Genomic DNA, 12496 nt, shown 5'->3' on the forward strand with positions numbered 1-12496 from the left:
ACAGTCCGAGAAACGTGCTGGTTAGGTGTGTTGGCCGTGCTAAATTCTCCCTCAGTGTACCCAAACAGGCGCCGGACTATGGAGGCTGGGGGATTTTCATAGTAACTTCCATAGAATAGAATCCCTCCAGTGCAAGCCTACACCGATAACAAGCCCACTTTCCCCTATCCCTGGAACCCCAAATATTTATCCTGCTCATCCCCCTGACACTCAGGGGCAACTCAGAATGCTCAATCCATCTTTCCCCACACATCTTTGGACACTTCACTGCAGTGCAATATAAGCCTATTTATAACACTAATAAATAAATTTAAATAATTAACAATCATCTCACGAAGATCGTTAATATTGTTATTCCATATTTCTAAAAAATTGAATTCAAATAAGATCATCTGGATTTGAACTAGGGTTCCTGAACATTCCCCTGGATCACCAATCCAGTGGTAACACCTGTATCGGGGAGGCAACATAAAAGAAGGGGGAATGAGGGTGTAATGACTTCAATCAGGTCATTGAGGTTGGCCTATTCGAGTATGAGCTCCCAGATGAAGGAGTCAATTGATGAGGCAATCAGGGAGTCTTTTCCTTGTATTTAACTGGGAGTGTCAGTTCCTCTCGCTCTGGCACTGATACTGGCTCTGGCTCTGGCTCTGGCTCTGGCTCTGGCTCTGGCTCTGGTTCGGGCACTGACACTAGCTCTGGCTCTGGCACTGACACTAGCTCTGGCTCTGGCTCTGGCACTGATACTGGCTCTGGCTCTGGCTCTGGCTCTGGCTCTGGTTCGGGCACTGACACTAGCTCTGGCTCTGGCTCTGGCACTGACACTAGCTTTGGCTCTGGCTCTGGCACTGATACTGGCTCTGGCTCTGGCATTGATACTGGCTCTGGCATTGACACTGGCTCTGGCTCTGGCTCTGGCTCTGGCACTGACACTGGCTCTGACATTGACACTGGCTCTGGCTCTGGCACTGACACTGGCTCTGGCTCTGACTGATAGCACTCTGTACCACCGCTGGAATTGTAAAACAAGGATTCTGGTGAAGGGATTTCTGCCTCCAAAGGCTTATGGCAGAGGGGGTGAGGAGAGAGAGCAACACGGTGAGATAAAATCAACCCAGTTCAGTCAGAAAAAAACATTTCACAATCCCAATTCTAAAAGATTTCCAATCTACGCCGTCCAATTCTTCTGGTAAAACTAAGAATTGGTCTGTAAGCTTTTGGAATCTTCACTGGGGCTTTGTTTGTGAAGAGGATTAGCTGGTAAAGCTTTTAACTTTTCACGGATGGCAGGTGGTGGGGGATAGGCCAGTGGCCCCAATCTGTCTGCCCGTGTGGCCGGTTTGTGAGGCAGGCTGGGCCGGGCTGGGCCGGACTGGGCTGGGCCGGACTGGGCTGGGCTGGGCCGGGCTGGGCTGGGCCGGACTGGGCTGGGCTGGGCCGGGCTGGGCTGGGCCGGACTGGGCTGGGCCGGGCCGGGCTGGGCTGGGCCGGGCTGGGCTGGGCTGGGCCGGACTGGGCTGGGCCGGGCTGGGCTGGGCCGGACTGGGCTGGGCCGGACTGGGCTGGGCCGGGCTGGGCTGGGCCGGGCTGGGCTGGGCCGGGCCGGGCTGGGCCGGACTGGGCGGTGGGGGGGTTCTGCTGTTTGGGGTTCTGGCCCAGGAGGGAGTCTCAGCAACATCAGGATGCCAAGTTGTTCCCTTTCAGTCAATCCACAATCACGTGAAGAGAAAACGTCCGGGGTATGGAGGAGGTAGGCCGAGGGTGCAGAGTACAGAGGCCCTGTGTTAGCGTAGGGGAAGGATCATCTGAAATTGGAGTGAGGGAACGGGGAGGGACTGGAGTTGGAGTGAGGAGGGAGGATGTGGTGAGTGAGTGGAGTAGTGAGGCATGTATTCCCCCCAGACTTAGGCCTGAGCTAATGCAATGCTGGACCGGTTGTGAGGGGCTGAACGGCCCTCTGCACTTTCTTGGTTCCGGCAGCAGGTTGATGCTGACTGGAACTGGTTCAGTCATCGGTACTGACCCTGGCCTTGACCCTGGCACCAGCTCTGGCTCTGACACTGGCTCTGGTTCTGGCACTGACATTAAACCTTGCACTGGCTCTGTCACTGGCTCTGACACTGGCTCTGTCACTGACTGATGCTAGTTCTGGCTCAGGCTCTGTCACTGGCTCTGCCTTTGGCTCTGACATTGGCTCTGGCTCTGGCGCTGAAACTGGCTTTGGCTCTGACATTGGCATTGGCACAGGTTCTGGCTCTGGCACTGGCACAGGCTCTGGCTGTTTATTCAGCTTTGGGGAGGAACGTGTCCCAAAGCAACAAATCGAAAAAGCTCAGACTTTGCCACAAGTGTTTTGTCTTCAGTCTGACTCGCTGACGTGCAGTGATCACTGAAGGCAGGTGTACAATTGTTTTCCTTTCGGCACGGGTGATTCATGAGGTCTTGTGCTGAATGATTTCATTCCAGTCCAGTTTTATTCTCCTCCCCCCGCCCTCCCCGGCTCCTGTCCCCCCGGCCCTGCCCCTGCCCCTAGGCCCTGCCCCTAGGCCCTGCCTCCCGGCCCTGTCCCCCCGGCCCTGCCCCTGCCCCCCGGCCCTGTCCCCCCGGCCCTGTCCCCCCAGCCCTGTCCCCCCAGCCCTGTCCCCCCAGCCCTGTCCCCCCGGCCCTGTCCCCCCGGCCCTGCCCCTGCCTCCCGGCCCTGCCTCCCAGCCCTGCCCCTAGGCCCTGCCCCCCGGCCCTGCCCCCCGGCCCTGCCCCCCGCCAGCCCTGTCCCCCCTCCGGCCCTGCCCCCCGGCCCTGCTCGCCCCCCCTGCCCTTGCCCCTGGCCCTGCCCTGCCCCTCACACTCCTCTGACAGACAGGCGTTACTCGGGCCCTGTGCTGGACGTACAGCAGCAGCTGTGACTGGGGGGTGTCAGGGTTGCTCTCAGACGGCACTGTGGCACATTACAGCGAAGCAGCTGTAGACCTTTCCGGAACAGCTCCTCTCGGGCTGTACGGCCATCGTATCGTTTCTGACGGTGTGGGTGGGTGAACCCTCCTGTAAGTATGGATCCCCCCTCCTGGCACCCCCCGATAGATTGACTTACACACGGCACGCCTAGCATTCCGCCGCATACCCACTCCACATCCCATTGCACTCATGGAAATTGTAATCATCTTCTTGTAATCATTGATGGCACGGTGGTTAGCATTGCTGCCTCAGAGCGCCAGGGGCCCAGGTTCAATCCCCACCTTGGGTCACTGTCTGTGCGGAGTCTGCACATTCTCCCCGTGTCTGCGTGGGTTTCCTCCCCCAGTCCGAACAGCGTGCTGATTAGGCGCATCGGCCGTGCTAAATTCTCCCTCTAGCGTACCCGAACAGGCGCCGGAGTGTGGCAGCAAGGGGATTTTCACAGTAACTTCATTGCAGCGTCAATGTAAGCCCACTTACTTAAACCAACAAGTAAACTTCAACTCACACATCTTTGGACTGTGGGTGGAAAGCAGAGCATCCAGAGGAAACCCACGCAGGTACTGGGAGAATGCACACACAGGCAGTGACCCGAAGCCGGTCATCGAACCCGGATCCCTGACATTTCGAGTCCAGGTGACCAGCTTTGACAAAGGGTTCATCTGGACTCAAAACGTCAGCTCTTCTCTCTCTCCTTACAGATGCTGCCAGGCCTGCTGAGATTTTCCAGCATTTTCTCTTTTGGTTTCAGATTCGCGGCAATGTGCTCTTATGAGGAAGGGAGGGAGAGGCGGAGGGGTTAGATGTCGCCAGTCTGGAAAGGTGAGAAGTGCCGGCGAGAACCCCACTGAGCGGAATGTGCTCTCCCTGTGCTGTCAGGTCAATGCAGCTCGATGCGGCTCTGCCCTCCTAGTTGGCAGCGGCCAGGGTATTTTGCTGGGTAAACAGGACGATCTACCTGCTTCATTAAAGGCCCCCTGCCCCCAGGGAGAGACACAGAGAGCCACACCGGAGGAATTAAAACCAAGCACAACAAGTCTTGTTTATTTTCCCCATCCAGCACCGGGGAAGGTCGCAGAGAATTTCACAATGAGGGACGTTCCTTCCTACCGGGGTCAAGAATCCCTCTGCCCCTTGAGACTGCGGTGGGCTGGGAGATTATAAAAGGGGCACGTGGATCGACGGGGTCAAGAAACAGCTTTCCGCGCACCGCCCCACCTTCAACCGTCACTTTGCTGCATTTGTGGGGAGCCGTCTGAGGTTTTTTTTTTGTTTTTTTTTTAAGGAAATAAAGCCTCGGGAGGTCTCTTGGACATACTGCCAGTGAGGCCCAGGGGTATCGTTGCTAACCGCGTGAGGTTGCTATGGTGACGCGGTGTGGACCACGATTAAATAATTCTGGTTGGGTCCCCTGAGCTTTTCTCTCTCTCTCTCTCTCTCTCTGTCTCCCCTGGGTGTGAATCACAGCTGTGGCCCCTGTCAGTCTGAAGCTTGGTTGCTTTGCACTGCTAGGTAGATCCCCCAGAGGCGCACGGCACGTCACTGCAAATATTTGTTCTTAGGATCATCACTGAATCCCTACAGTGCGGAAGGAGGCCACTCGGCCCATCGAGTCTGTACCAACTCTGGAAAAAAAACGTCTTGCCCAGGACCACCCCCCTCCCCTATCCCTGCTATCACCACATAATTACCCCGCTAATCCCCCCCCCAACCTACACATCTTGGGACTCTAAGGAGAATTTAGCCACGGCCAATCCACCTATCGCGCACATCTTTCGCGCTTGGGGAGGAAACCCACACAGACACGGAGAGAACTCCGCACAAATAGTTCCCAAGGTCAGAATCGAACCGGGCTCCCTGGTGCTGTGAGCCAGCAGTGTTAATCTTAAGTTTTTCCTTAAGCTCGTTAATTAACTCGCTGCTATGTTGTTGTTCGAACAATTTCGTTCTAATCAGTTCACCTGCCCTGGTTACAAATTCTGGGAATACATTCACAGAATTGTCACGATGCAGAAGGAGGCCATTTGGCCCATCACGTCCATACTGACTATCTCGTGCCTAGAACTCGACAACATCCCCTGGGAACCGTTCCTGACAGTCTGGCCACTTGACATAGTTAAAACGGCACTGCATCCACGTGTTCACCGCGTTCCCATGAAAGGTCACACAAATTTGGACGGGATTTTCCAGGCCCTCCCACCAACAGAGTCTTCCAGTCCTGCCAAAGTTGACCATCCCTCCCACCTCACCCCGCTCCCCCCCCACCCCCCCCTCCCCGACGTGGGTTACCCTGGCAGCAGGACAGGCGGGCCCTGCACATGGCTATTGAATTCAGCGGGACTGGAAGATCCCAGCGGTAGTCAATGATGACCTCCATCACAGAAAACCCACCGCATGGGGTATTGGGGATGCCCGGCAGTTGACTATGTTTCCTTCCACTGATGCTGCCACATCTCCTGAGTACTTCCAGCAATTCAGATTTCTGGAATCAGCAGTATTTTATGTTCGTATAGGTGTTTTGCCCGACATTGACTCTGAAGTGGGTCGGGAGTACTCAATCTTAGTGCACTAGCAGTGGCTGAGATTATATTCTGTCCCCTCTTTGGCCCCAGCTTGTTGTTTGTCCCCTGCCCTGATATCTCCTGAGGTACCCCACATGTGAGGTAGATTTAAGATTCAGGTCCCTGGACTATTAATCCTGTTTTAAAAGCCACTTTTCAAAGCTTTCTTTCTGGTTGTATCGCAGCTTGGTATGGGCTCCTGCTCTCACCAAGACCGCAAGGAACTACAAAAGGTTGTGAATGTAGCCCAATCCATCACGGCAAACCAGCCTCCCACCCATTGACCCTGTCTACACTTCCCACTGCCTCGGAAAAACAGCCAGCAAAATTAAGGACCCCACGCACCCCGGACATTCTCTCTTCCACCTCCTTCCTTCGAGAAAAAGATATAAAAGTCTGCGGTCACCGACTCAAGAACAGCTTCTTCCCTGCTGCCATTAGACTTTTGAATGGACCTACCTCGCATTAAGCTGATCTTTCTCCCTCCCCTAGCTATGACTGTAACACTACATTCTGCACCCTCTCCTTTCCTTCTCCCCCGTGTAGTCTATGAACTGTATGCTTGGTCTGTATAGCACACAAGAAGCAATACTTTTTAACTGTATGTTAATACACGTGACAATAATAAGTCAAATCAAATCTGCACACAACGGGTTTGTATCACTGAGCACAGAGCCCCCTCTGCTGGGGACTTGCAGAGATCACGCTGTCCCATTCTAAATCCTGCCCAGGACGTTCTGTGACTTTATCCACAATATCTGTAAAGGGGGTGGGATTAGATTAGTTTTTAACTCGGTTAGAGGGAAGTTAGTGTGGGGAACAAGGACCAGTGTGGAGCAGTTGGGCCGAGTGGCCACTCTATTCTCAGTTACTCTTTCTGTGCAATGTATTATTTTGGCTGACTCCTTCGGAACAGCTAGTGAACATTTTCAACTGGTTGTAAAGATCCCAAGACCAGTACAAAGTGTTCCTGACAAGTGAAAGCTATCCTTCGCCACAAAACTATTCACTGCTGTTGGGAGCAACGGAACCTTCGTTTTCTTTACGATTTTCTCATTCCCCCGTTCCCCTCTGCCCCCCCCCCCAACCGTTTCTTCTCCCCCTCTGCTCCCTCCCTTCCCACTCCCAACATCCTGGGTTTTCTTTATTCTTCTTCCACAGGATGTGGGCGTCTCTGGCTAGGCCAGCACTTGTTGTCCATCTCTAATTGTTCTACAGAGGGCGGTGATGAGCCGCCATCTTGAATCGCCACAGTCCCTGCAGTGTAGGTACGCCCACAATGTGCTTTCTACGTTACTTTCTCAGGAGACTAAGGAAATTCGGCGTGTCAGCTCCAACTCTCACCAACTTTTACAGCCGCACCATAGAAAGCATTCTTCCTGGGTTGTATCACAGCTTGGTATGGGCTCCTGCTCTGCCCAAGATCACAAGGTACTACAAAGGTTTGTGAACATAGCCCAGTCCATCACGGCAAACCAGCCTCCCATCCATTGACTCTGTCTACACTTCCCGCTGCCTCAGAAAAGCAGCCAGCATTATCGAGGACCCCACGGACCCTGGACATTCCCTCTTCCACCTTCTTCCGTCGGGGAAAAAGATACAAAAGTCGGTGGTCACGTACCAACTGACTCAAGAACAGCTTCTTCCCTGCTGCCATCAGACTCTGAAATCATAGATCATAGAATCAGTGAAATACTGAAGGAGGCCCATCAAGTCTGTACTGACAACAATCCCACCCAGGCCCCATCTCCGCAACTCCATGTATTTACCATGCAACTCCTCACTGACACTGAGGGACAATTTAGCATGGCCAATCCACCTGGCCTGCACATCTTTGGAGTGAAATGATATTAAGTTGATCTTTCTCTACACCCTAGCTATGACTGTAACACTACATTCTGCACTCTCTCCTTTCCTTCTCTATGAACATAAGAACATAAGAAATAGGAGCAGGAGTAGGCCATCTAGCCCTTCGAGCCTGCCCCGCCATTCAATAAGATCATGGCTGATCTGTCGTGGCTCAGTTCCACTTTCCCGCCCTCTCCCCATAACCCTTAATCCCCTCTCTTATCAAGAACCCATCAACCCGCTTCTTAAAAATATTTAGCGAGGCAGCCTCCACCACTTCAACGGGCAGAGAATTCCACAGATTCACCACCCTTTGAGTGAAGAAGTTCCTCCTCAACTCCGTTCTAAACTGCCTCCCCTTTATCTTGAGGCTGTGCCCCCTAGTCCTACTGTCTTTTTTGAGCGGGAAGAGTCTCTCCACCTCTATCCTATCCATCCCATTCATCATCTTATACGTCTCAATGAGATCTCCCCTCATTCTTCTAAACTCTAACGAGTACAAGCCTAGTTTATTCGGCCTCTCCTCATAGCTCAATCCCCTCAACTCCGGTATCAGCCTAGTAAACCTCCTCTGCACTCCCTCCAAGGCCAAAATATCCTTGCGCAGATGCGGCGCCCAAAACTGCACACAGTACTCCAGCTGCGGCCTCACCAATGCCCTATACAGCTGCAGCAAGACCTCCCTACTTTTATATTCAATCCCCCTCGCTATGAAGGCCAGCATCCCATTCGCCTTCCTGACCACCTGCTGCACCTGCAAGCTGGGTTTTTGCGACTCATGCACAAGGACCCCGAGGTCCCTCTGCACCGTCGCCTGCTGCAGTTTTTCGCCACGTAAGTAATAGTCCTTCCTACCATTCTTCCTACCAAAGTGGACCACCTCACACTTGCCAACATTAAATTCCATTTGCCATTTCCTGGCCCATTCGCCCAGCCTATCTAGATCCTTCTGCAGACTCTCCACACCCTCCGCACAATTTGCCTTTCCCCCAATCTTGGTGTCATCAGCAAATTTCGACACCCTGCACTCGGTTCCCTCCTCCAGATCATCTATATAAATGGTAAATAGCTGAGGCCCCAGCACCGACCCCTGGGGCACCCCACTAGTCACCAACCGCCAATCCGAATAGCACCCATTGACCCCCACTCTCTGCCTCCTATTTGACAACCAATCCTTTATCCACGCTAACACCCTACCCCCAACTCCATGTCCCCTGACCTTCTGCAATAACCTCTTGTGAGGTACCTTGTCAAACGCCTTCTGAAAATCCAGAAAGACCACATCCACTGGCTCTCCTCTATCCACTGCCCTAGACACATCCTCATAGAACTCCAGTAAATTTGTCAGACACGAGGTACGCTTTGTCTGGATAGCACGCAAAAAGCAATACTTTTCACGGCATGTTATTGCATGTGACAACAATAAATCAAATCAAGAAAGTGCTTTTTCCCTGGCCTTGCTGAACACTTACCATCTAACCATTATATCCCATGATGCTCTGCACCATAGCAACCTGGATCACCTCCATCTTTGTGTGTCTCCAGAAAGATCGAATTCAGTCAGTCCCGCTCGATAGATTTGGAGCACTCGCTCTCCCAGAAAGGTCCTTACTTTTCTTGACCTCTCTCCCTCTCTCTCTCTCCAATGTCTCAGTGACCTTCTAAAAGTAAAGCCAACCTTCAACATTTTCATTTACTCAAACCCGTTTCCAAGAAATTTATCTTCTCCGATGCCCAAATATTTCCCATGAGAATTTTTAACTCATCCTGAAGACTAGAATGCTGCTCCCAAACATGGGCACAGGTCACACAGCCCTCCCTCAGTCCCAGGATACATTCAAAGGAACAGCTACAAAGCTGGGAGACACTCTTCCCCTCCTCCCTCCCAAAACCCTCCCCAACACCCACTGACTGATAAAATCTTTCTTCTCTCAATGGTATATATATGTTTATGTATTAGTGTTACAAGTCGGCTTACATTAACACTGCAGTGAAGTTACTGTGAAAATCCCCTCGTGCCTGTTCGGGTACACTGAGGGAGAGTTTAGCACGACTAATGCACCCTAACCCGCACGTCTTTCAGACTGTGGGCGTAAACAGGAACACCCGGAGGAAACCCACTCAGAGACAGGGAGAACATGCAGATTCCACACAGGCAGTGACCCAAGCCGGGAATTGAACCCGGGTCCCTAGCGCTATGAGGCAGCAGTGCTAACCATTGTGTCACCATGCCAATATGGTGGCACAGAGATGAGCACTGCTGCCTCACGGCGCCAGGGAGCCATGTTCAATCTCAGCCTGGGGTGACTGTGTGGAGTTTGCATCCCCGTGTCTGCGTGGGTTTCCCCCGGGTGCTCCAGTTTCCTCCCACAGTCTGAAAGATGTGCGGGTTAGGTTGATTGGACGTGCTAAAATTGCCCCTTAGTGTGGGGGGAATTAGCAGGGTAAATACATGGGGTTACAGGGATGAACATAAGAAATAGGAGCAGGAGTAGGCCATCCAGCCCTTTGAGCCTGCCCCGCCATTCAATAAGATCATGGCTGATCTGTCGTGGCTCAGTTCCACTTTCCCGCCCTCTCCCCATAACCCTTAATCCCCTCTCTTATCAAAAACCCATCAACCCGCGTCTTAAAAATATTGAGCGAGGTAGCCTCCACCACTTCAACGGGCAGAGAATTCCAGAGATTCACCACCCTTTGAGTGAAGAAGTTCCTCCTCAACTCTGATCTAAACCGCAGCCCCCCCCCTTTATCTTGAGGCTGTGCCCTCTGATCTGATAGTGACCTCAGGCTCACATTCTGGCCTCGCCCCCTAGTTGATCAGGAATCGATCTCACTCTGCCGTAGCAAGACTCACAGGCTCTGCTTCCGCTGCCTTTCGGGGGAGAAAGTTCCAGAAACTCACCGCCCTCCGAGGGGAACGTATTCCCCTCATCTCTGTCTTAAACAAGCAACTCCTTAAATCAGGTTTCCGGATGGAATTCCACCTGAAGGCTGGCAGCTGAGAGGGTAACGGCTGAGGGGGTTTGAATTAGAGGAGTTTTTCGGAGACCTGGACACAGGGAAGGAATGGAACTGTCTGAACTAAGGAATGGCTTCAGAGGCGCACAAGCTTAAGATTGACGGGATATAGGGGGCTGCGGATAATGGGGGGATCATCGCAAGTACAAACAGCGAGTGGAATTCAATATTGGGCGGCACAGTGGGTTAGCATTACTGCCTCACAGCGCCAGGGACCCGGGTTCAATTCCGGCCTCGGGTCACTGTCTGTGCGGAGTTTGCACATTCTCCCCATGTCTGCGTGGGTTTCCTTCAGGTGCTCCAGTTTCCTCCCACTGCCCAAAGACATGTGGGTTAAGTGGATTGGCCACGCTATGTTGCCCCTTGTTGCCCCAGGGTGTGTAAGTTTGGGGAGTTAGCGAGGTAAATATGTGGGGTTACAGGGATAGGGTGGGGGAAAGGGTTGACAGGCAAGAAACTCTGTGCAGGCTCGATGGGCTGAATGGTCTCCTTCTGCGTCGTCGAGATTCTGCGATTCCTGAGGGCAGTTGCAATTCAGCCACGTTGCTGTGGCTCTGGAATCACATGTAGGCCAGACCGGGTAAGGACGGCAGATTTCCTTCCCTAGAGGGCATCAGTGAACCAGGTGGGGTTTTTCGACAATCATAGACTTTTAATTCCAGATTTTTATTGAATTCAAATTTCACAATCCGCTGTGGCGGGATTCGAACCAGGGTCCCCGGAGTATGACCCTGATTCTACTGGATTACTGACCCAGTGACAGTACCACTGCGCCACCACCTCCCCAGTCATACCCTCCTCCTCCTCCTTGCCCCAGGACTACCCTACAGCTGGTACATGACGGAACACTCCAGCTCCCCACCACCGTCCCCACTCCACACTTCACTCTCGTGGTACCGAGATTCTCGCAGCACCAAAGTGTGTTTCACCCGAGTCGATGCGTAGCCGTGGGTCACGCGTCCAAACGCATTCTACAGCCACTGAAGCACTCTCAAAGTGTGCTCGTGAGTACCGTACGCACAAACGGCAGAACGTGCTGAGATCGCCATGAGTGTTGAGCAATAACGAGTGGGTAGAATTTGTTTTGTAAGCTTATCTGAGGCTTTGTTTCTGCCCGCAGCTCAGCGCTGGTGTACATACCATGAGGAACAGAGGTTCAGCCACTCCCAGAGGCCGCACGCACAATGTTCTCCTCACAACTGTTAGCCAACAGCACCCTCTCCTGTCAAACTCTAGAACTGCTCCCACCTCTTGCCTCCTTCAATGCGGTTCCTCTTCTGACCAAGCTTATGACCCTCCCTTATCCCCCTCCAGTCCACAAATCGCCCGCTGAGGCTCAGGTACTAAAGTTTGTTTGATCGCACTGCCCTTGCACTTAACTCGCTTCCCTTCAGATATATATATTTAGTCCCTTCAGCCACTGCATGCAGCAACAAGTTCCAGGTTGCTAACCACACCCTGGGTGAGGTTTGCCTGAAGGGTTGTAGGTGCTAAATGTTTTGGTCCAGCACGGTAGCACAGTGGTTAGCACTGCTGCCTCACAGCACCTGGGATCTGGGTTCGATTCCCGGCTTGGGTCACTGTCTGTGTTACTAGCCTTTGGCAGCAGCCAGATTCTCTTCTTTAAAAGAAAGTTGTATTGTCAAACCAGGGAAAAAAGTCCTGTGAAACCTCCCAGAGGGAGCATCATGCACCATCATGCCACATCCTTGAACCACAATCACTTCTCTCCATCCCATGACACTGTTCTACCGGGCTGGTAATCCAGAGATCCAGAGCAATGATCTGGGATCCGGGTTGATGGTCAGATTCGAATTCAATAAAAATCTAGAATTATTAGTCTAATGATGACCATGGAACCATTCTCCATTGTTGTAAAAACCCATCTGGTTCACGAATGTCCTTCAGAATTATAGAATCCCACAAATTCCCTACAGTGTCGAGGGAGGCCGTTCAGCCCATCAAGTCTGCACCAACTCTCCAAGATTGTCTTACCTCCACCCTATCCCTGTAGCCCCTGAGCACTTAACATGACCAATCCACCTAACCTACACATCTAAGGACACTAAGGGGCAATTGAGCTTGGCCAACCCACTGAACCTCCACATCTTTGG

This window comes from Carcharhinus amblyrhynchos, chromosome 2 (genome assembly GCF_965287045.1).
Source record: "Carcharhinus amblyrhynchos chromosome 2, sCarAmb.v2.hapA, whole genome shotgun sequence".
Lineage (NCBI taxonomy): Eukaryota > Metazoa > Chordata > Chondrichthyes > Carcharhiniformes > Carcharhinidae > Carcharhinus > Carcharhinus amblyrhynchos.